The 24,342-nt window shown below is 47.1% G+C and overlaps 1 long non-coding RNA gene across 1 annotated transcript in view; it reads left to right on the forward strand.

Annotated features, from left to right (window-relative positions):
• The first annotated feature begins 1,835 nt into the window (after positions 1-1,835).
• LOC146817175 (uncharacterized) overlaps positions 1,836-24,342 on the forward strand; it is a 184,154-nt gene continuing 161,647 nt past the window's right edge. The window contains exon 1 of the long non-coding RNA XR_014962497.1: positions 1,836-1,913. This is a non-coding gene — a long non-coding RNA (uncharacterized LOC146817175). The remainder of the gene's footprint in view (positions 1,914-24,342) is intronic.

Consider the following 24,342-nt stretch of genomic DNA (forward strand, 5'->3'; position numbering starts at 1 on the left):
AAAAAATGTTAACAGCAAGGGGTTACCCAAAGAAACTTGTCCGGGGGGCTTTGAAAAGGGCCTGGTTCACTCCTCGCGAATGTCTCCTCGTGCCCAATGCTAAACAAGACTCAGAGCAGTTGACATGTGTACTCACATTTAATCCCAAGGCAAATAAGGTAAAACAAATCATCTTACGGAACTTGCGGTTGATAGAACACCTAAATATCCGGTGGCCTTTATTTGCATTCCGACGAGTAAAAAACTTAGGGCAGCATCTAGCGAGAGCGGCACGTGCCCAAACAACGAGGAAGGATCTAAGAGGCCTATTATGCCTACCAGCAGTGACAGGTCACTACAGATGCAATAATTGATCATCATGTCCAAATACAAGTTATTCTAAATCCATCAAGATCAATAATAAACAACATACACAATTGAGTTCTTCGAACTGCAATACAAAAAATGAATTTTACTCTGTAATATGCCCGTGTGGTAAAGTGTATATTGGGCAAACCACTCAAGCTGTCAAAATGAGAGTATTACAACACAAGTCCTGTATACGCTGTAAAACACAAGGGGCACCATTGGTCCAACATTTTGAACAGCAAGGACATGATGAAATTTTTTTAATGTGGACAGTGTTAATAGTGGTGAAAACACATAATAAAACCACTTTACAAATGAATCTCAATCGGTTGGAGGCCCGTATGATAGAGAAGTTTCATACATCAAGTGAAGGACTGAATGATCGGGATGAGATTTGGGCCCTATTATGATTGAAAAGCTTGCTAATTGGGCAACTTGATAATATGTGAGGACAAAGATGACTTGAATTAGACATCTCACTAAATGTGATACTAACATAGGTTCTTCGCTGTAGATGACCAGCTTGTGCTACGATGAAACTGACAGGATTTAGATATTGTAAAAGAAGTGATGTTTTAAACGTAGGCTCTGGATTGTACTTGATCACATTGTATATAATTTCTCAGCAATGCATTTGTATATATGTCTATAGATTATTGACAAAGATTGTGAACCTTGTGTGTGAGAGGCATCCTGGCGAATAGGATTGGTCTAAGTGGCATTGACCATGACACCTTGTAATTCCAAAACATGACCCATAGTGGGTACTAGTGTACAGTGTGTGACAGCTGGAGTTTGACAACAAAGAATTTCCCTCAACAGTGCTGTTTATTGAGCCCTTCAGCGCACACACTTTTTTTGTTGCTTTTGTTTTTGCCCCTCACTTGTGCCACCGTGGCCGTTTTTCTGGGAGCCCAGATAATGTATAAGTATGTGTGAGAGGTGTATCATACTTACATTATAGTATTCGTCAGAACGCTGAGTGATGCATGCGTTCTAGCTATAGAAGTACTAGTGAGGCTGTTCATGCTGTCGGATTCCCTAAAGTCACGTCCGACTTTGACTATGGCAATCTTGGAACGTATCTGAGAACATGGAACCAAAGCAAATATGTGTAGTACCTTTTATAACATTTGGAATGCCGTATTCTTTTAAATCCGGTCTAATGCGGGTGAATTGTTCCCCGAAATTTAGAACTTGTTAAATATTATTTGGGTGTCAGCGTTTTTGTCCACTTTTGTAGTACTTGCTAAGACTGACCACTATATAATAATTTATAAGTATATATGTAAATTCTTATATATACCGTGCAATATTTGTTTTGTACACATTGGGATGGTAAGTCGCATCCTGATTTGCGTTTGCATGGTGACTATAGGACGCGTTAAAGGGTAAGCGTTCTAGTCATAGAGGAATTAGACAGTCCTCTTTTGATATCGAACTTCCCGCTATGACGTCAATCTGCTTGATTGAAACCGGGAGGATAGCTGGAGAGTTTCTGTCACACGCAGATGGGGTGGCGGTACGAAGAAATTCTAAATCACAGCGGAACAGTAAGGCCTTAAGTAAGTGAATTCAGAGGGGTTATGAGAAAGGGAGAGCAGGAGTGTTTGCGTGCTGGGAATCAGTCATTTAACTGGCGTTTTTGTTATTAGGGAAACAGCGAGTGATTCCGGAGCTATTTCATGCGAGTTGTGTGCACGAAGGAAGGTCCGCCTCTGTGAAGGAGAGGTGACTGATAGTGAAGAAGCACAGTTAGTTAGTGGTCGCCTTACATACAGAGGCACCTTCACAAATGTGTCTGAATTATTGATTTTTCTAGGGAGATAGACCTTGTGTGGTGGACACGGATATAGGCAATATTGACATGATCTGTGAGTTCATCCGACAGGTGAATACATTGATGTAATTTATAGAGAGGATTATTACGGTACATCTAAGTATGTCTCGATTATGAAATTTCTTGGGACACCTCGGCTATAGATGCACACATCTCCGGCACACCCCCAGAGAGTCTAACTTTCCACCCCTGTTTATTCGAAGTCACAAGGTGCTGGGGTGGGGTCTCCCTGTTGAACCACACTTGCATGTTTTACTGATAGGTCACCCGACTATCGTTTGCAATTCCTGCACTATTTCGGTGGCACTGTAGCCATTTTTAATACACAGGCCATTGTCTGAAAGAGCCAACATGCTATTCACACATAACAGGTCAGAAATAGTGAATGACAAATACATGTATATTTATTATTTTTATTCATGTAGTGTTTGCACCATTGTCCTTGTCCTTAAGAGGCCTGAAGAACATCTAAGGCTGAAATGCGTCCGCGTCGAAATCTAGTTAGGAGGAGTCTGGAGCATATTAAGAGTGATTCACTAATTGCTTGTTATATATATATACAAGGATAGCAAAATGGACACAAACTTGCAGGACCACCTTTACACTAGAAAATGACAGGCACAGAGGCCAGCAAAACGGACCCAAGGGCAAGGCTAAGAGGATAACACTCAGCAAAGCAGCGAGGGGAGAACTGGGATACAGACCTGCCCTGGGTGAACGTGCACCTTAAAAACACCTGTTATGTTATAAGTACTGAGTTTTTCCTTTAAGTCTGAGTCATTCACAATGTACAGTCAAAGTGGAGGAGTGTGATCCTATGCCGCAAGCAGCTATTTATGTATATTTGTTTGAACTTTCTTTCTAGTAAGTGATTGTTGTCTGATGTGTCAGTTATATGATTTCCTTTGTTCATAATCTTGCCCCTCATGTTTGAGTGCTGCCATATTGCATTTGAGTCACATAGGTGTATAGAAACATTTGTTCACAAAAGTGAGTGCAAAGATTATACCTGATAACATTTTGAGTGAAAGTATGTGTGTTTCGTGTCATCTCGCATAATGTGCATAGGCAAATGGAATGAAATGTCGTTTGTCTCCACATTTACAATATTATGTGCCTATCTTTTGGTAATTTGATGAATTCAGAGTTGTACACATAATCGCGTCATAAAATTAAGCAAGAGGAATATTGCACGTGCTATTTTTTCTTCAGAAATTTGGCTCGTATGTGGTAGAGCAAATCTTACCTTCTGTTTTTGCATATGTCTTCATAACCTCTCAGGACAGTGTAACCAGGGCAGCGTCTGCTACCACTGTATACCATTATCTGTAACTGACACGCATGCCTTCATTCTATGTTTAGGATTTGCACACTTAGGGGCAGATTTATCATTTTTCATGCAGAGCAGCAAGCCCCCTTGCTGCACTGTGTTACATGAAAGTACAGGAATGTGTCGGATTTACTATGATGCAGTGTATTCCGGTCCTTTTCTAACACACTATGTGGTGTCTAGTGCAAATGCAGACACCCTTGCACCATGGTGTGAGGGTGCCTGCATTGCAGACAGGACTGTTTTTGTGCAGGAAGAGACGCCTTCCTGCTCAAAAACAATCCTCTTAGGCATCTTCATCTTTCTCTATGCGCTGCATGAAGAAACAACAAGAAATAAGGCAATTTCTTCTCATTGCACCTCACCTGGTGAGGCATAGCATTTTGATGCATTCCCAGGTCTGCCAGTAATGGTAAATCTGGAAATGCATCAAAATCCATGGGTGAATGTGTGGGAACACCCATGCTCCACCTCCCTGGGGCAGAGTAATGCAACGCAGTGATTTTCGTGCAATCCATGAAGGGCCATGCAAGTTGGCTTTGTGTGGCCTGATTAACTTATTTATTAGTGGAGTCGGCTTTGCACCCCCTTGTGTGGCACAAGTGTGATGCAACTCAATTTTAAATCTGCCACTTAGGGGTCGATTCCGGGTCGGACAGCTCTCCGAGAGCTGTTTGTAGCCTTACCTTGCGACCGACTCTTACCCAGAGCCGGTCCGTCCGGGCGATGAAGTACGATGTGCATAACTGACACAAATCCGACCGACACGTAGGCTGCGATTCAAGCTTCATTTTCCGTACGAGCCGTACCGCTGATCGCCGAACCGAGTCGCCCGGAAGCAGTTACCACAGCAGTTTCCGGCCGGACAAGTACGATGCGCAAATCATGCGCGCCGGATAGGTCACCACGTTCATCACGTCACAGCATCCGGAAAAGAAGCATATCAGGTAGGATTTGCGCCAGAACACAATCCACGGCTACGAGACGGACCAGCTAGCAACGGGTACGAGACGGAGCAACAAGCAGCGTGCATGAGACGAACACATCATGAATCCCATCGCGCAGGTCATACCAGTACTGTACATCTATGACCGGATCAGGAACAGATGCGGACGGCTCGGACGGTAAGTCAGACACTCACCACACAAACAAACGACACGTACCCGCAAAATGTCACACACACCCAGGGGATCCATAGCCTTTCCACTAGCAACAGGCCACCATAGGGGTTGCACGGCCATCACCACTACCACCCCCACTCAAAGGGGTTATGTTGCCCATCACTACTGCCACCCCCACCCATAGGAGACCTGCTGCTCATCACTCCTGCCACCCCCACTCTTAGCTGACCTGTTGCCCATCATTCCTGGCGCCCCCACTCATAGGGGACCTGTTGCCCATCACTCCTGCCACCCCCACTCATAGGGCTCATGTTGCCCATCACTACTGCCACCCCCACCCATAGGGGACCTGTTGCCCATCACTACTGCCACCCCCACCCATAGGGCTTAAGTTGCCCATCACTACTGCCATCCCCACCCATAGGGCTTATGTTGCCCATCACTACTGCCACCCCCACTCATAGGGGACCTGTTGCCCATCCCTACTACCATTCCCACCCATAGGGCGTATGTTGCCCATCACTACTGCCACCCCCACCCATAGGGGACCTTTTGCCCATCACTACTGCCACCCCCACTCATAGGGCTTATGTTGCCCATCACTACTGCCACCCTCACCTATAGGGCTTATGTTGCCCATCACTCCTGCCACCCCTACCCATAGAGGACCTGTTGCCCATCACTTCTGCCACCCCCACCCATAGGGCTTATGTTGCCCATCATTCCTGCCACTCCCACCCATAGGGGATCTGTTGCCCATCACTCCTGCCACCCCCACTCATAGGGCTTATGTTGTCCATTGCTACTGCCACCCCAACCCATAGGGGACCTATTGCCTATCAATACTGCCACCCCCACTCATAGGGGACCTGTAGCCCATCACTCCTGCCACCCCCACTCTTAGCTGACCTGTTGCCAATCACTCCTGGCACCCCCAACCATAGGGGACCTGTTGCCCATCACTCCTGCAACCCCCACTCATAGGGCTTATGTTGCCCATCACTACTGCCACCCCCACCCATAGGGGACCTGTTGCCCATCACTACTGCCACCCCCACTCATAGGGGACCTGTTGCCCATCACTCCTGTCACCCCCACTCTTAGCTGACCTGTTGCCAATCACTCCTGCCACCCCCACTCATAGGGGACCTGTTGCCCATCACTCCTGCCACCCCCACTTGTAGGGCTTATGTTGCCCATCACTACTGCCACCCCCACCCATAGGGGACCTGTTGCCCATCACTCCTGCCACCACCACTCATAGGGGACCTGTTGCCCATCACTCCTGCCACCCCCACTCATAGGGCTTATGTTGCCCATCACTACTGCCACCCCCATCCATAGGGGACCTGTTGCCCATCACTCCTGCCACCCCCACTCATAGGGGACCTGTTGCCCCTCACTCCTGCTACCCCCACTCTTAGCTGACCTGTTGCCCATCACTCCTGCCACCCCCACTCATAGGGCTTATGTTGCCCATCACTCCTGCCACCCCCACCCATAGGGGACCTGTTGCCCATCACTACTGCCAACCCCACTCATAGGGACCTGTTGCCCATCACTCCTGTCCCCCCCACTATTAGCTGACCTGTGGCCAATCACTCCCGCCACCCCCACTCATAGGGGACCTGTTGCCCATCACTCCTGCCACCCCCACTCATAGGGCTTATGTTTCCCATCACTACTGCCACCCCCACCCATAGGGGACCTGTTGCCCATCACTCCTGCCACCCCCACTCATAGGAGACCTGCTGCCCATCACTACTGCAATCCCCACCCATAGGGGACCTGTTGCCCATCACTCCTGCCACTCCCACCCATAGGGGACCTGTTGCCCATCACTACTGCCACCCCCACTCATAGGGCGTATGTGGCCCATCACTACTGCCACTCCCAACCATAGGTTGGGTGATGCTCCACACATCCATCATACACCAACATTAGGTATGTCTGCAAAATACATCCCACGTAACATCATGACAACAGTGTGTAGTCTATGACAAATGCCCACAACAGTGAATATGACTTCGAACATACAATGTAACTACCATCACATGTGTGAGTAAAAACTGAGTGTGGCATACACAAGGCAAGCATCACAATTACACTGTGTCAATGTGCACTAACACCCCCTCACTGTGTAGAACAAAAGTTAAGTGTGTGGTTCCAAACTGCAGCAAATGTTGAGCATTGTGGTGATGGGGTCTAAAACCCCCCATCACAGTGACCAAAAGGTAAGTATCATCATGGCCAAAGCTGCAAATGCCAAACAGCATGTATGATTCCTGGTCCCAACACATGAAACACTTTTGGGGCAAAGTAGTGGTTGTGTCCCATACCCACAGAGATGTGGTGAGGGTAACAGTGCTGTGAAATCCTAACATACTCTCGGCCATGTGCAGACAAGCACCACCCATGAGGGCTGACATTGCATACAGTGTTCGATGACACAAAAGCAGAAGTGACCATCACAAAGCATAGACACATCTCGAAAATAGACACACAAATCAAAACATCATGTGTAGACTCTAGGTGTCAGGTCACAAACTCCCATTCCATGGCAGCAATGGGACCTAACAACCAGGATGAATGTCCAGAATGATGTTATATGACTCACAGGGACAGCAGGGAATATCACAAAAACAACATCCAGACAATGGCCCACAACAGCAATACCAATGCACTGGTGCAGATGGACAAACACAAACAGGCAACCTCACACTGCACTTCTGACACAACATGTGTGTTTGTGTGTCAGTATCCCCAGGCAACCGCACAACACATGAGGGGGCTGAACCACAGTAAGACAGATGTGGACACAGTGCCATACAAAAGTAACCCATCCTTGGGTCCCCCTTAGTGGGCAATCAGGCATTGTGAGATGAGAGGGAGCACAACAGACACATGTGACACAAGCTGGAATGAACAGCAACCAACACAGCAAGAGACTGACACACAACAGCACTACCCCCAGGGACCAGACATTGGGGTGACACAAGCATGCATGATACGTCCACTGTGATGACAAAGGTAGATGTCGTACAAACTGTGAAACCCAGACATGTGTCCTGTGCCACAAACGTACATCACACCTACACAAACACAAATCACTCAGCATGGCTCGTCATCCATGGACAAACGGGAACTAGGGGCCCATCCATGCAAACATTCACATCTGTCCAACCTCAACACCACACACCCTGAACTGCACCAATGTGCATCTGTGAAGCCCACATGGACAGGTTTCATTGCACATGCACCCATGACAAACACAGTAATGTTGGGAGGAACTAAGGTGCACAGACTGATTACACAAGGACAGCCTACAACCCTGGTGAATGACAGACATCCTACACAGTATGCAGTACATGGCCATGATGTCAAAGCTCCCGTAATCTTCGGAATCCCTGCCACAGTCCCAGGACAATGTAGAAGCCAAGGAGAACCACATGCTGACACCTGCCAAAATTGCAGCCCTGAACCTGACGAGTGGGAGCAGTCACACACACATACACATGTCTCAATCACTGAAAGGTACCACCTAGGGACAACTACATGATATTGCGAACAAAGGAGTGCCTTGGGGACCCATGACTGTGTCCCATTGACGTCTGACCACATAATCACCACTCAGAACTAACAAATCCCAATAATGAAACACCAATTAACAGTAGTGTCTCATGCCCCCACACATCTGGTAGTCCAGGATAAAGATGTGAGATGAACACAGTACAACTCAGCAAGCATTAACAACAAGAACATATCAAGGGAACACTGCCTGTGTATGAAAGGGATGTAGACACACACACATGCTCACACAACACACACCATGGGCCCAGGCAATGTCACGGAACAACACACTTACTTGAGGGGACTCAACTCCTGTGGAAGCTCAGCTGTGCCAAACATAGTCCCAGCAGGTCTCAGTCATGTCAGCAGAACACTTGGTCAGTCAGCCATCAGTTACCACCCAATGAAGGCTCTGGTCACAACAGCCTGGGTACGGGAGTGTCCCTTAAGTCATCTGCACATACTTAATACAAATGTCCAGCAATTTGCACAGAGGACCCAGTTGCTTCTACACCAATGATGCCCACACCTGCAGGTCCAGTGGAGATGCACCCACAGTCAGGGAAATAGACACATTGGACAATGGGAAGCACATCATATGTGCATGTGTGCAAGCCACAGATGTGACCATGCAAATGAAATGTTTACAGAGATGTTCTCAAATTGTTAATCATGACACACCCAGTTAGCTGCAAAGGATGACATGGATACCGACCAGAATAGGATACCTATCTCATGGACCACATGGAGTACCTCACATCAACACCTCAGTATTCAACATTTGGAATCCAGCATTATAACTGCAAGGTCATGGTAAACATCATCAACATAATGAACAGCTAAATCAAATTCACAAGGATAAATACAAATGCTTTATTCAGCCAAATTTCAATGCAAATTCAAAGTCCTTTGAAAACAAAGGCCACTGGCCTGTCCACATCCAAATGTCAACAATGTGATTTGAGTGACAACTGTCACACGTTGCTTGCCTGCACTGGTAAGGTCAGGGGACATCCACTCGGAGGGGTATACATGGAGGCAGGCCAGGCACCGCAGGGACAGGATCAGGGCTCAGCAGAAGGAGGCAGTGAAGGGGTATTGGATGCAGGTGAGTCACTGGCAACTGCAGTGGAGGTGTCTGACATAGTGGGTGCAGTCACAACTGTGGGGCACAAGTCAGATGGGGTGGGTGCCGGCACAACTGTAGTGGGCAGGTCAGATGGAGTGGACTGGGTCCCCACTGCAGTGCCCAAGTCAGATGGGGTGTTCGTGGATGCCAATGCAGTGCCCAACTCCATGGAACAAGAATAGGGTTCAGGTGAGGTCGGCAGGACAGAGGGGGGGGCACGGTCCCCACATCAGTGGCACAAACAGTCTGAGTGTTTGTGCCACTGAGTGGGGGTGGAAGAGCAAGTGGTAGGGGGTGTGGGCCAGAGCATTTTGGGGATGGTGTATTTGTGGGTGGGGGAACCTGGGGCAGGGTGTGGTGAGGGATCCTCTGGAGTGGTGGCCTGGGGGATGAAGGACAGAGACTGTGTCATGGAGCTGCGGGGCATGGGTGGGGTCTTGCTCTTCTGGCTGTGGGGGGACATGCGGGTGGGGGCCTCAGTCTGACTGCACCTAGGGGAGGGTGTCCGGGTGTGAGGGGTACTCCCCTCTGTGTGTGGGGACTTCCTCTTCCCCTTGTAAGCTGGATCTGCTGGATCAGTGGGGAAGAGACCAAGGTCACAGAGGAAGAGCTTCTGGGGAGATGGGGTTGCAGGTGAGACAAGGGAAGGTGTCTTGGAGGGAGAGGTATTGGAGGACTGCGGAGTGTTTGTGGATGCCTGTGTGTGTGTTTGAAAACCATCCCCTGTGAGTGTGGTATCAGTCTCCTGAGGTTTGGGTGTTTGTGTGCTGCCCGTGTCTGTGGGTTTGGGTGAATGTGCTGGTGTGTGTGTGCTTGGAACAGGTAGGGTGCTAGGAATCGTGGATGGGGCAGGGGTAGGAGGGGTGAGGGACTGTTGGAGGAGGGACACTGCTGCCGTCAGGGAGGAGGCCATGGATTGATTTGAACTCTGTAGGGCAGACATGCCCGATGAAATGCCCTCCATGAACGACACCAGTTGTGTCAACAGACTGGTGTGTGCATGGAGGACATTCAGCATTGATGTCTGCCCTACATGGATCTGTTGAAGCAAGTCCACAGACTCCACACTCAGGGCAGCAGGGGACACAGGGGCAGGGGGTGCAGTACCTGGCACAAAGGAGACATGCTCCTGAACACGGGAGCCTCCACAGACCTCTGTGATGGGAGGGTGGTGATGGTGGTGGTGGTGGCGGGGACAGCCTCACTAGCTGGGGTTTGGTGGCTGCTGACACCCGCCTCCACAAGGGAGTCATCCTCCGAGCTGCTGTGGCCCTCAGCTGGGGTGGATGGTGCTGAGGACTCCTTGGTGTGGCTCCACTTGCCCTCGATGCCACTGGGTCCCTCCAACTCCTCACCTTCTGTCCCAGTCAGGTTCTGTGGCTCCTCCTGGTCCATGGAGCTGTCCCCTCCAGTGGCCGTGGATGTATCTGGATAGAATTATGAAAAAAAGAACAACATCAGTCACCTGCACTGACCGCACACACCAAAGTGAGTACAGCACATCACAGGGCAAGCCCTGGCATCATCAGCTGAACACTGCTCAAAGTGCTCACACTATTTAGAATAAGCCAATTGTCAGTCTCACCATCAACCATGGCACTCATATCCCTCCTGGACTTCCACCCATATGTCTGTTGCATGTTGGATGCTAATACCCCAGTGTGCAGACATGCACCACCTACACATTTGTTGGACATGCAAGTGAACATGTAGGAGTATATCACTATACACACATCACATCTCTTGCCACTGACTCAGTACAGGTGTCAGGATGAAGGGATGGCCAGAGTCTCATTTCACATGCTTGTGATGCATACCAGCAACACACACTATGATGTTCTCATTTCCTGATAATTAATGCCACAATGGGGTGCATGGAGCACATCTGAGCCCAATGCAGGATCACTCATAGCAAGTTAAATGCCATTGTTCTGGCATGCCTGGAAAGTCAGTAATCACTGTCTTCTGTCACAGGGTTAGGGCATCCAGACAACAACAGTATGCACTGTGTCACAATCATAGGTCATGGGTAAAGCAAACTCTGCAGCTGACAAGTGCACTTGTCCATCCCCTGCAAACAGCATATCCCGGACCCAAATGACCCCACATCATACAAAACCGATATATGAGTCTCTGCGAACACAACTCCCTGTACATGAGCACATCACAGTCCGCTGTGCTTGAAACACAGCTGCCTGAAGTTCACAGTTGCATACACCATTGTGCACTGACAAGTGATCACACACCTCTATGTCATACAGGTCTTGTCTCTTGTAGTCACATCTCAGATGTCCTGCTGACCCTCAAACTCATGAACACCCCAGTTGTCCTGAAAAGGAAGCCACACCACAATGACACAGAGGCAGACACCTGAAGGCGCATGTCACTAAGCACAACCTGCAAGTTGATACACAGGAGTGGGATTACAGAGTGTTTCTAAATGCCCTTGAGTAGGCATGATTGCCCAGGTCTACGTGAAACAGTGTATAGCCCTGGACAGTAGTCAGGTGGCTAAGCATGTGTGACACACTTGATATATATACTCCTGAGGCCCACAATTTGGAGTCCCCTGCTAAATGGGTGTATTTGAAATACCCCAGACACATGTGGCGAGTCACACCAGTAATTGGAACACATATCAAGGGCACACACAGATCACATGTCAGATCTCAGGCGCTGTGTAAACAATTGACCCACCCATGAAACACACAACAGAGTCACAGTAACAGATGCTGTCCGGAACCTGAAGCATAGCTGACTGCAGGGACACAGTGCCCTAGTGACACAAGCCACAGACTGTAGGGGCCACACCTTTGGAACAGATGAGGAGGGTGCATCACACAATTGTGGGACATGAGTCCTAGTCTACAAGACCTGAGTAATGTGGAAGTGTGACCAGGCCAAAAGACTGCAAATAGCATGTCAGACATAGTACACAGATTAGGCATGAATTTACCCCCTCCTTGCTGCTGTCTGGTCTTCAGCTGCCCATCCAGGTCCGGGAAGACCACTGCCAGAATCCTGAGCATGTGGGTGGTCAGGGTCCGGTGTCCGCCCCTCCTGCGAGGAGGTGACAGCTTCAGCTGGACCCTTGTGATCCTCCGGATCCGGCCCCGAAGATCCTGCCACCTCTTCTGGAAGTTGCGGATCCAGCGTTGTAGACCCCCACTGATCGAACTGCCCGGGCGAATGTCAGCCAGATCTCCTACTCTGGTGGGCATCAACCTGTGAGGATGACAAAGTTAAATGTCCATTAACACACAGTTGGATATACATGTCATCAACACAAAGGAAAATGAGTTACACAGGTAGTGCACCCATGGAAATGGACAAATGCCCTGCATGTCTGACATGTTAACATTGCATGGAAAGTTGAAGCTTGCACAAATGCACTTTTGCTGCAGAACACCTGTCCATTACATGTACCTACACACTTTGGGGGATGAAAGTACTCAGTGAGTACGCTTGCCACTGGTGTACACACTGCTAGTACTGCTAATCAGACAACATGCACAATTACGGAGGCAGTGGACTGCACACTCACCTTCTCCCCTAGTTTCCCATACAGCTTGCTGTACTGTGGAAGGAGCTCATCCAGCAGGGCCTGGTTCGCCTCCTCTGTGAAGGCTGGGGCCCTCTCCAGAGTACGTGCCATAGCAGTAGCCAGAGGATCTAGAGACAGCAGCAGTAGTATCAGAGATGTGGTCCAGTATGCATGTAGTGCAAGCAAGTTGGCTCCCTGGGGTCAGCCAGCCTTATATCTGTGCTGTAGAGGCAGAATCTGTGCCATGTGTCCCAAGTAATAGGTCCAACACGGTTGCATTCCATGAATCTGGCCAATCCATGGAATTGTACGACTCGTACACATCTTCCGCATCATTCAAATCTTCACCTTCATAATACCCTAGAAATTGCAACATTGTTGTAGGTATCCAACTGAATTTCCAGCGCACAACTCAGACAAGTTTTGAATCCGCGTCCGTCTTCATGACAGTCCAGAGCCAATGGGTGCGCACGGCTCGGTCAACTGACTGTACAACGCGTATTTTGAAAATCCACACGTACCCGTCTCCATTTGATTCAATGGCCAAGGCGTGCACAGGGCTCGGTCCATCCCTGCACGATGCATATGCATGATAGTCACCCGCATCGGTTCTCATTGCAGTCAATGGTTAAGTGTACGCACGGCTCGGTCCTGAACTGTGCAATGCGTACGCATGATAGTCACCCACATCGGTTCTCATTGCAGTCTATGGCTAAGCGTACGCACGGCTCGGTCCTGAACTGTGCAATGCGTCTCTGTAGATGTCACCCACGTCGGTTGACATTGGTGTGACTTTTTGACATTTTCCACACACAATTGCTTGCCAGGGACTCAGGTTCACACCTACCACACTACAGCATGTGCCACACTGTATCCCATGGCATGAAAGGCTGCGTTACCTGTGTGTTTTGGTGGGGCAACATTTGGTTTGTTGTGTGGCGCTTTTGTGCAGCCACTCCCAGGCTGTGCACGTGTTCATGGGGACAGAATCCTTTGTGTGTTGTGCACATTACCACTGTGATGTGCAACTGTACAGTTATGGGCATGAGTCATGGACACAGTTGCAGGTTGGATATGTTTAGGACATGTCACATATACCCTGAGTCCTGGGTGTGATGGTATGTACGTCACAGTGAGACCTATAGCCACAATTCTGATGTAAACCCACAGTCTGTGTGCATGTTGTGTCTCAGATGTGGCTAATCAAATGTGCCCAATGGGAGACAGTCTCCATATCCATGTGGTTTGTGCATAAACATTGATGTTGTGTGTGTGTCTACAAGACGTCCATGTAGGGCCTGCAGAGACAACAGTGGCCCCTACCTGTGGGACTCACAATTGTTTTGTGGCATGTACATGATATGCCATGTCATGCCAGTGTCCATGTGGCAATACAGGGACCCTGTCAAAGAGCTATGATGCCTGGGAGACATCAGGCCTCACTTGTCACTGTGGTGTGTGTTTGTAAAGTGACAACAATACATAGGTACTGTGACACAGCCCAATGATTGGCCATTGCACTACATGGAACTTATGTAGACATGTGCACTTGAGATGTGAGGTGATGTGCATGTAGGTGACATATGTGTCCATACTCAACAGCACACACCTCAGTACATTGTGTATTGTCATGATGTATCATGTGATATTTTGCTTGGTCATAGCCGCATGGTGGATTAATCGACAATCTTCCTTTGTTCATCTCTGTACAGCAGGGCACCAGCTGTCCATAGACCATTCCCAGACCTTGAAACCATGCAGGAATGCAACTGCATACGACGGTACCGCTTCACCAGGCCACTGATTGAGGAGTTGGCAGAGCAGTTGGCGCCACATCTGCTACCTGGCCGGACATACCCTACAGCACTGACCCCAGTGGTGAAGGTGATGGCAGCCCTGCACTTCTTTGCTACTGGTACCTTTCAGTACACTGTGGCTACTGCTGGTGGTATGTCGCAAACTATGTTCAGTCGTGTGCTACGCAATGTCTTGGAGGGGATGTTGCATTTTCTTGACCTGTACATCAAGTTTTCTAGCCCAGATCAACTCACTGATATAAAGGATGCTTTTTATACACTAGGGTGGATGCCGAACGTCATCGGATCTATTTATGGTACACATGTGGCCCTGGTACCACCACAGGCACATGAGCAGGCATAACGGAACAGGAAACATTTCCACTCCATCAATGCTCTGGTGGTATGTCTTGCAGACATGTGTATCACACATGTGCATGCACGTTTCCCCGGTTCTGTGCACGATGCCTACATCATGAGGAGTAGTCGCATTGCAACGCTGATGTCACAGATGCCAGACCAGCGTGCCTGGCTTGTCGGTGTGTACTGACTGTTTACCATTGTGTGTGTTTGGCAATGTTGTATTCCACCCTCTTTCAAAACACAACTAATTGTTCAATTGTTTGCATGTAGGTGACTCCGGATACCCCAGCATGCCGTGGTTGCTGATACCCCTCAGGAACCCTGTGACACCAGCCGAAATGCGCTACAATGAGGCACATGGTCGGACCGGGAGGGTGATTAAGCGGACCTTTGGTCTCCTGAAAAGCCGCTTCCGCTGCCTGGACAAGACCGGAGGGGCCCTCCCATATGACCCTGTAAAGGTGTGCAAAATTAACCTTGTATGCTGCATGCTACACAACATGGCAGTGCGGAAGAAGTGACGATGACCTACCTCCACCACCTGTGGAGGATCCAGGCCTGGGCCACGATGCCAGTGATGATGATGATGAGGGTGACGTCCGCACACAGATCATCAACAACTTCTTCACCTGAATGTGAGTTTACAGGGTTGTTATGTCAATGTATTGAGTTAGCCTGAAATGTGTTGGGGCTGCTCTGTTGCTGTTTGACTGTGTCTGTGTGCTACTTGACTGGATGCATGCAGTGATGTGTCCTTTCAGGTGGTCTGTACTCCACAATAGTGTCGAACTGCCAACTTGTTTCTGTGTAGGTTTATTTTGACATGTTTTGTGCATGTTTATTGCATTTCTCTCCTGTTCTGCTGTGCTTTTGACTGTGCTTTGTGTCTGTCCTTACGAGGGTACTTTGCCTGTTGCTTGGTCAACACTGACCCCCAACACCCAGAATCCAACACCAGGGTGGAAGTTGTCAATTCCCATCAAGTGATGTACCGCACACCCCTGGACTTCAATTCGCCGATACTTTGTGACCGTGTGTCCACTGTAACGTAGAATTACCTTGCAACTGTTGTGGAATAAACATGTTGCTGATGTGTAATGAACCTGTGCTATGCTTTGTTATGTGCGTTGTCTGTCTTCCCACATCTGACTGACATTTGCTTACCTCAACTGTGGGATTGTTACCACTGAATGTGGATAGGTGTGGTATCTGTGCATTCCAATGTATTTCAGGTCAACATCATTGTGTGGGATGACTTACATGGCCATGGTGAGTAAGTGTTGTGGTGCCATAGTGGTGTGTGTCCCTCACATGTGTCACATCACCATGACTCACATAACGGTGATCAAATTGCTGTAGTATTTGGGATGTACTGTGTTGTTTCGCAGATCAACATCTCCATGACACATAACAAGTTGGAATCACAACAGAGGCAAGTATAGTGTACTGGTGAGTTTATTTACAAACATGTGTGAGGATAGTGCACAGGATGGTGGGTGCTGTACATTGGGTTTTGAATCCAAAGTTCACAGTAGAGTTGGAAGTGTTGGTAGCTGAAATGTCCAGAGTAAAGTCCACAGACATCTGCTTAATTGGACCAACATGAACCCTCCATGTCATGTAGGCGAGTTGTGTTAGATATGACAAGGTGAACGGTTTGCGCACAAAGATCATTTTCCAGAACAGGTTTTGAGGCCCTGGGGGATGTGCATGGACATCTGCGTCTCACATGTCCTTTTTCGGACCACCCCTCTTCTTGTTCGGGGGGGATCCTCAGGTGCAGGCGTCTGCGGTGCAGAGGACTCTCCGCCAGAGTCACCCTCCCTCCCTGTGGCATTGGCAGATCTTGCGACAACAGATGTTGTGGCCACTGTGGAAATATGGATTTTTCTGGTCAGTTATGTCCCCTATCTTGGACCCCAACAGTTCCATTTGCATGTTACAAGTACATGTATGTTTCCTCCAGTTCCAGTTATGAAGACGCAAATACATGTGCGTCCACCGTCAACATGTCCTCTGTCAGATCCGCCATGAATAGGCCGGATATTCCATTCCTAAGTACGTAAGGCCACCGGCTTTATATGGCTCAGTTACTCCATTTTACAGTCTAGGCAAGTAGGCCCTGATTCTGCCATCAAACTCTTCTTGCCTTCTGCCTCTGAAAACTCCAGTCTGAGCCTGCATCTGTGACCATGAACTTTGTCTCATTCTCTGCGCGGCTTACGAAGCCTGACATCAGCCTATTCTCTGCCAAGAACTGTATTTCACCTTCGAATTATCTGCTTCCCCCTCAGCCGATGCATTCCTGCCTAGTAGTTTAAGTAAACATTCTTCCAGCTACCGAGCAAAAGGCCCGGCTTCTCTGTCTTTATGCAAGTAATTCATAGTCCTGTTACTATGGAAGATTCCTGCCCTCGCATTTAGCGTAGACACTTAGACGCTTGTACACGCACGCACAGTCAGTATAGAATAGATTCTGTCCGAGAGTCCTTCTTTCGTGGATAACATAGTTCTTTAAACATAGGATGTTAGATATGATTTAGGATTAGGTTGACTTGACCCCCCAGACTTCTTGTCTCCACATGTAGAGCTAAATGTCAAGTCCCCTTCACCCCCTAGTTACACGTCAATTACACGTCATGTTGCTGCGCGCGCATCTATGCCAAGTATTATCTTATAGATCCACCTATATGTGACATCATAACCAATTACGTTCCTTTTTACTCCTTATTACACCCATTTCTGGTTACGCAGATAAATCGTCATTTTCCTTATCAATTGTTACGCCTACTGCATTCGCTTCATTGTAATGTATGATCTATAAAAGTCATTTCATGTCAATAATGTATGTACTTCACTTCCTGAACCCCCGTGGTGATGGAACTTGGAGCAACCGATTATAATCGATCACTGGAATAAAGCCCATTCCGAACCTCTAATACCACGGATTCTGCCTCTCATTTTACTGAGCTATTTTATTATGTTTCTGTATCAAATTAAGTCCAGGTAAAGGAATTTTATTTACCACATGAATGGCGCCCGAATAGGGACACTTTCTCATCTCACGCGCCGGCGGTGAGTTGCAGGCCCGGTCTCCTGCCACAGCTGGACGGACAATAACGCGTACCAGCAGGATTTCCTGTATCTCCCTCCGGTCAAGCGGGGGCGACTGAGGCTGCGATCAACACCCAGACGAGGCGGTGAGAAGTGCGAAGTATCCCGACCAGAGCCTAGCTGAGAGAGCAAGATCCGAGGTATACAGAGACCCACCAGTTCGAAGTCGAGTCCAGTTTCCGACGAGTCGAGTCGAGTCCAGTCCGGTCCAAGTCCGGTTTCCGAGGCCTTCCGTTTCCGAAGCTACCCGGTGAGTACCATTACTGGGGAGGCATTTCTGACGTGCACATAGGTTGTGCCGGTCAAGACGGGTTTGGGTACACAAATCCGGTCTGCACTGTTTTAGCAGTGTATCTGTACTGTTTAGCAGTATATCAAGTATTCCGAAGTATCTAGTTATTGTCAAAGAATTATGCTTGGTGATTAGTTATGCAGACGATCATCATTGTTGTTTCAGTTAAAGGTTTAATGTTTAATGTTTAATGTGTTTAAAAACGTCCTGCATATTGTGGTATGAATGGTTGTTCATTATTGTGCTTTTGTATTAAGTGTGTTCAAAATTAAGTATCGGATCAGTTGCCAATATGCCGCTCTTTTCGAAATTAAGACAGATCACTACTAGAAAAGGGGTTCTCGAAGAAGCCGTCCCTATTCCTCCTAGGGATACTCCAGGGCACTTCATGTATCACAAACATGGCTTAGACGCTATATTATTTCTTGATTTATGGGTAGACTACACCAAAGGATTACCAGAAAGTCAGAGGTGGCCCACAGCGGGAACCTGGGATGCAGAGTGCATCATGAAAGTCGAGGAAGAGTTATGGAAAAGGAAAGTCAGACAGTCACAGAAAGATGCCGTTGAGTTATGGCGTAAAGAATCTCATAGACGTATGGAAAAAGCACGTAGACAGGAAGAAAAGAATAAAGAGAGTTCAAATAAAGTTCGAGAAAATCTATTAATTGAGGAAGGTATCCGAGTGAAATCAGAACAAGTAGATAGGCAAAGAAATGCCCTTATGAATGGTATGTATCCCCTCCTGGCCGAAGGATTACCTAAGGCTACTCCAGAAAAACCGAAAGACTTGCCACCCCCATTATTCCCAATAAAGGTACATCCTAAGGGGCATCCTAGAACCGCAGAAGATGTTTTTCTTTCTTCATATTTAGATGACGCAGCTCCCGAGTATGCTAATTCTGCCCCACATAGACCGCATACCAGGGAGGTCCAACGCCAAGATCCAGTACCCGTATCCCTACAGCAACAGATCGAGTCACAAGTTCCGGCAAGCACATCTGTTTCTACATCTGTTCCTACAGCTACTTCTATAGCTGTGTCCACACCTGTAGTTGCCGTATCACGTTCAACGAATCCTTTCGCACCCGACACCCCAGATGGGGCCACGGGAGGTGCTACCAATATTTTTTCTACGCCACCCAGAATAAATAAACTTACTTTTCAAGAGTCAGCACATTCACGTACACCCAAACTCATAAGCGCCCGTACGCTGAAGGAACTTCTTATAGATTGCAGATATGACCCTGTGCCCGGTAAAGAGGACGAAATGACCCTGGCATCATTGCGTATCAGACGAGCCGCAGTGTATTTAGGGAAGTTACCAGGAATGACTGCGCATCTAGATAAAATATATCATTTTGTCCAAACAGGGCGAGATCCAGAATGTATTAACAGAGCTATGGAATACCAGAAAGTAGAGATACAGGGGGAACTGTTACGTTTCCTCATAAATTGTGTGATCAGAAATCAAGACCGACCGGGGGTAGACCCGGAAGCAATGCAAATTCTTACCAGATGGAGCCAGAATATATCAGAAGGGAGACATGATAAGCAAAATTGTATAATAGCCATGTGCCGAAAGATCCGTAAAGAAATAGAACGCCTACACGAAGAAAGATTAGAGGTAGACGAGTTCGAACAAAGCGAGGAAGAAGGGTCAGGACTGCCCACAGGACCGTCGGACACCATAGCCTATGTAGGTAGAGGAAGATCTTGTAATAGTAATAGATGTCTTACTGACTCGATACGTCCGATACGTCCAGATAATAACAGGAATTTCCAAATACCTATAATTAATATAAGGTCTAACGAGCATTCGTTCCAAACCGCCGACAAACTACTCCGAGAACGAAGGGGTTATCATTTTCTCGATTCTATGGATGAACAAGATTTAGCCAGGGCAGCTGTCCATTGGGTGGACAGTCCCGGAAAATACAGTGATGATACAGTAGTACGCACATTTTTGAATCTCACCCCAGATGAACAGAGGTTAGTTGGGATTTATATGATTCAACAACTCATTATACTATATCGGAGTCAGCGTTCGGACCCTGGTCCCTTACCTGACATATTGACTGAATTGCTTATGAATAAATGGAGAGGTTCAGGTACTAAATTAATTAAAGAAATTCTAGAATCAAGAAAGCAGTATATTCTTTTTGTATGTTCAGACCGTGTCTCATTACCCGTCAAGGAAAGAACCACGTATCACATGGATAGACAGAATCCCTTACGAGAAGTGCACCCAATAAAAGGCGAGGACAACGAGTTTAAGCGCGTATTTGTATATACGCCCATATCAAAAATAGAATTGTTACAAATGAAGAAAGTGGTACCCAGTCATGACAAAGACCCAGCGGGTTTTCACCGAGAAATTAAAGACATGTTACTCATGGGAGAGTATACCTATCCCGACATTATGACAATATTAAAGGTATTGATGCCTGCTGGTATTTATGAGAAACTCAAGGAAAAAGAGTGGGAGGTAGGAGACCAAAAGATAGAATGGTCAGTGTTAGAAGCGGAAGAAAAGGCCCGAACTGCAGGAGCAGGACTTGGGGATAAAACTAAAGCACTACCAGGTTTATTAGTACTGGTACTGCCACGTTTATTAACTACGAAAAAGGAAGATTGGGGTACAATTTCAGCCTGTAAACAGAAGCAAGATGAAGACACTAGTGATTACTATGCCCGATTTGAAAAATGTTTTGGTATAAATAGTGGCATAAAAGCAAGTAGCGAATCATATCCACATCTGTTTGTAACAAAATTAGTAGAAAATGCCCTGCCCCCAGTAAAGAATAGAGTATTAAAATTCGAGAGTACCTGGCAAGGTAACACTCCATCACAAATGTTACAAATGTTACAGTACCATCACAATAGAATTAGAGAGGAACAAGAACATGAACACAGACGCATGAAAGACACGAAAATGAAAATGCTAGTTTCCCAGACAGTTCCAGCTGAAGGACATAAAAAGGGTATGACACATTCCGATTCAGCAGGACCTGTAAAAGGGACATGTAATTATTGTAAAAAGCCAGGTCATTACGTACACGATTGTCCAGTTTTAAAACATAATATCGCCATAGGTAAAACACAAGAAAGACCACGGCCATTTAGACAAGAGCAGAATGAACAAGGAGCTCTGCAGCATGCCCAGGCCATGCCAGCCGCACAACAGCCAATACAGTTTGTGCCAGCTGCACCACCGTTGCCTGTTGCTGCCACACAGACAACAACACGACAAATGTATCAGACCGCACAGTATGAATATCCTGAGTATCAGCGTTACGCATGAACTAGCCTAGAGAGGGAAGTTGACTTACCCCTTATCGAGATCCCTGTAGATCAAGAAGGACCTTATGTACATAGTGAATTATTAGGCCAAGACAGAAAATTTTTACTCGATACAGGGGCAAGTCGAACAACCATAAAACGTAGTGAAGTTCCAGGGGCACCCCTCTCAGGCTCACAGAATATTTCCCTTGGTTTTTCAGGAAAACCTATTGTTAATGAAGTATCACAGCCTCTCCCACTTACGATAGGACCTTTGACCCGAACTATAGATTTATTGCTTACTAAATCATGTCCAGAAAACCTGTTAGGAATAAAGACATTGAAAGCTCTAGGAGCTATAATATGTTGTTCTCCGGAAGGAGTAAGGTTGTTTTTACGTGATTTTAAAGGTCACTATGTGTCTAGAGACATGGATCCCCGACTGCAGACTTTACCTACACGTCTATGGGCACAAGGCCCTACTGATGTTGGTTGCATGAATATTACACCATACCGAGTCACATTAAAGGCAGGAGTGGTGCTACCACGAATGCGACAATACAAGTTACCACCAGATGCTGTAATGGCTTTACTACAAATCATTGACGAGCTCATTGCCCAAGGAGTAGTTGTGGAAACAGACTCCAATGTATGTAATTCACCGATAATTCCGATTCTTAAACGAACAGATCCAAAGGCCCCGCCAGTCTATCGATTGGTTATTGATCTGCGCGAGTTAAACAAATGCATTGTGCCACAATTCCCTGTGGTCCCAGATATCTCGTCATTACTGACAGCCATTGATTCCGAAGCAACATTCTTTACTGTAATTGATCTCAAGAATGCTTTTTTCAGCGTCCCAATAGATCCGGAGAGCCAATATTTGTTCGGATTTAGTTTAAATGGACGTAGCTTTAAATTCTCACGCGCACCTCAAGGATTTACAGAAAGCCCCAGCATCTATAGCCAAGCACTGAAACGAGAACTAGACAGTATCCACATGCCAGTTAACACTGCTCTGCTCCAATACGTCGATGATCTGCTGATCACCGCAAGAAGCGAACCAGAATGTGAAAAAGCATCACTGACAGTTTTAAAATTTCTAGCCGAAAAGGGGCACAAGGTGTCCCCTTCTAAGCTGCAATTCTGTGTCCAGCGAGTTGTTTATCTTGGACACTCGCTGTCCAAGGAGGGAAGGCAGCTTACACCGGACCGCATTCAGTTAATAGCTAACATGCCAACACCCAAGACACAAAAGGAGGTGCGGGCTTTCATAGGCCTCACTTCATATTGTAGGCAGTGGATCCCTCAGTATGCATTTCTAGCAAAACCACTCATTCAGTTAACCACACAGGAGGCAGCCACATCGACTGTTCTCCCTTGGACTCAGGAACATACACAAGCTTTTGAAAGCCTAAAGAAAGCTTTATGTCAAGCACCTGTCTTAGCAACACCATGTTACAGAAAACAGTTTACACTCTTTGTTACAGAACGCGAAGGTACTGCTTTGTCAGTACTCACACAGGAACAAGCAGAAGCACACAAACCATGTGCTTATTTTTCTAGTACATTAGATCCCGTAGCTCAGGCTTTGCCTACATGCCTAAAATCAGTGGCAGCGACAGCTTTAGCAATCAGACAAAGCGATGCCATAGTGTTAGGACATCCATTGACAGTTCAAGTACCACACGCAGTAGAGGTTCTTGTAAATAGAACGCAAACACAACACTTGACTATAGCGCGACTTACAGGGTACGAACTTACATTGTTTCAGCCGCATATAGAAATCAGACGCTGTAACACATTGAATCCTGCCACACTTTTGCCAGTAACCGGAACAGACCCACTAGCTCATGACTGTATTGAAGTTATTACTATAACGACAAAACCCAGACAAGACTTAACCGATGTCCCATTGTCAGATCCAGACCTGACATTGTATGTAGATGGTTCATGTATGAGAACAAGTACAGGAGAGTTAGTGGCTGCTTATGCAGTCACAACAGATACTGAAGTCATTGAAACTAATCGTATAAATACTTTGTCAGCTCAAGCCGCAGAGCTCATCGCTCTGACACAAGCCTGTATTCAAGCCACGAATAAAAAAGTCAACATATACACTGATTCACGTTATGCATTCGGAGTTGTACATGACTTCGGCGTGCTGTGGCGAGAGAGAGGTTATTTAACTTCCCACGGTGCCCACATTCAGCACGGACCCCTCATTCATGCCTTATTAGATGCAATACATCTACCTACTGCAATATCAATTATGAAATGTAAGGCTCATACGAAAGTTACTGATATCATTTCCCAAGGCAATGATCTAGCCGACAGAACAGCTAAACAGACTGCTCAAACCCAAACATCCGACATGACAAAGACAATAGTCCCGACACCGACACAGTGTATGACAGTTAAAGATCCTACTCTTGACGTAATTGACATACAGACACATGCTACACCAGACGAAATAAAGAAATGGACTGAATTAGGAGGGATCCAAACGGATCAAGGATGGATGATGAAGGAAAAGTCTGTATGGTTCCTTCCTGATTCAATGGTCCAAGTTATAATTAACACTACACATAGTCCAGCTCATCTCGGAGAAAA

Source organism: Triturus cristatus, chromosome 6 (assembly GCF_964204655.1).
Source record: "Triturus cristatus chromosome 6, aTriCri1.1, whole genome shotgun sequence".
Taxonomy (NCBI): domain Eukaryota; kingdom Metazoa; phylum Chordata; class Amphibia; order Caudata; family Salamandridae; genus Triturus; species Triturus cristatus.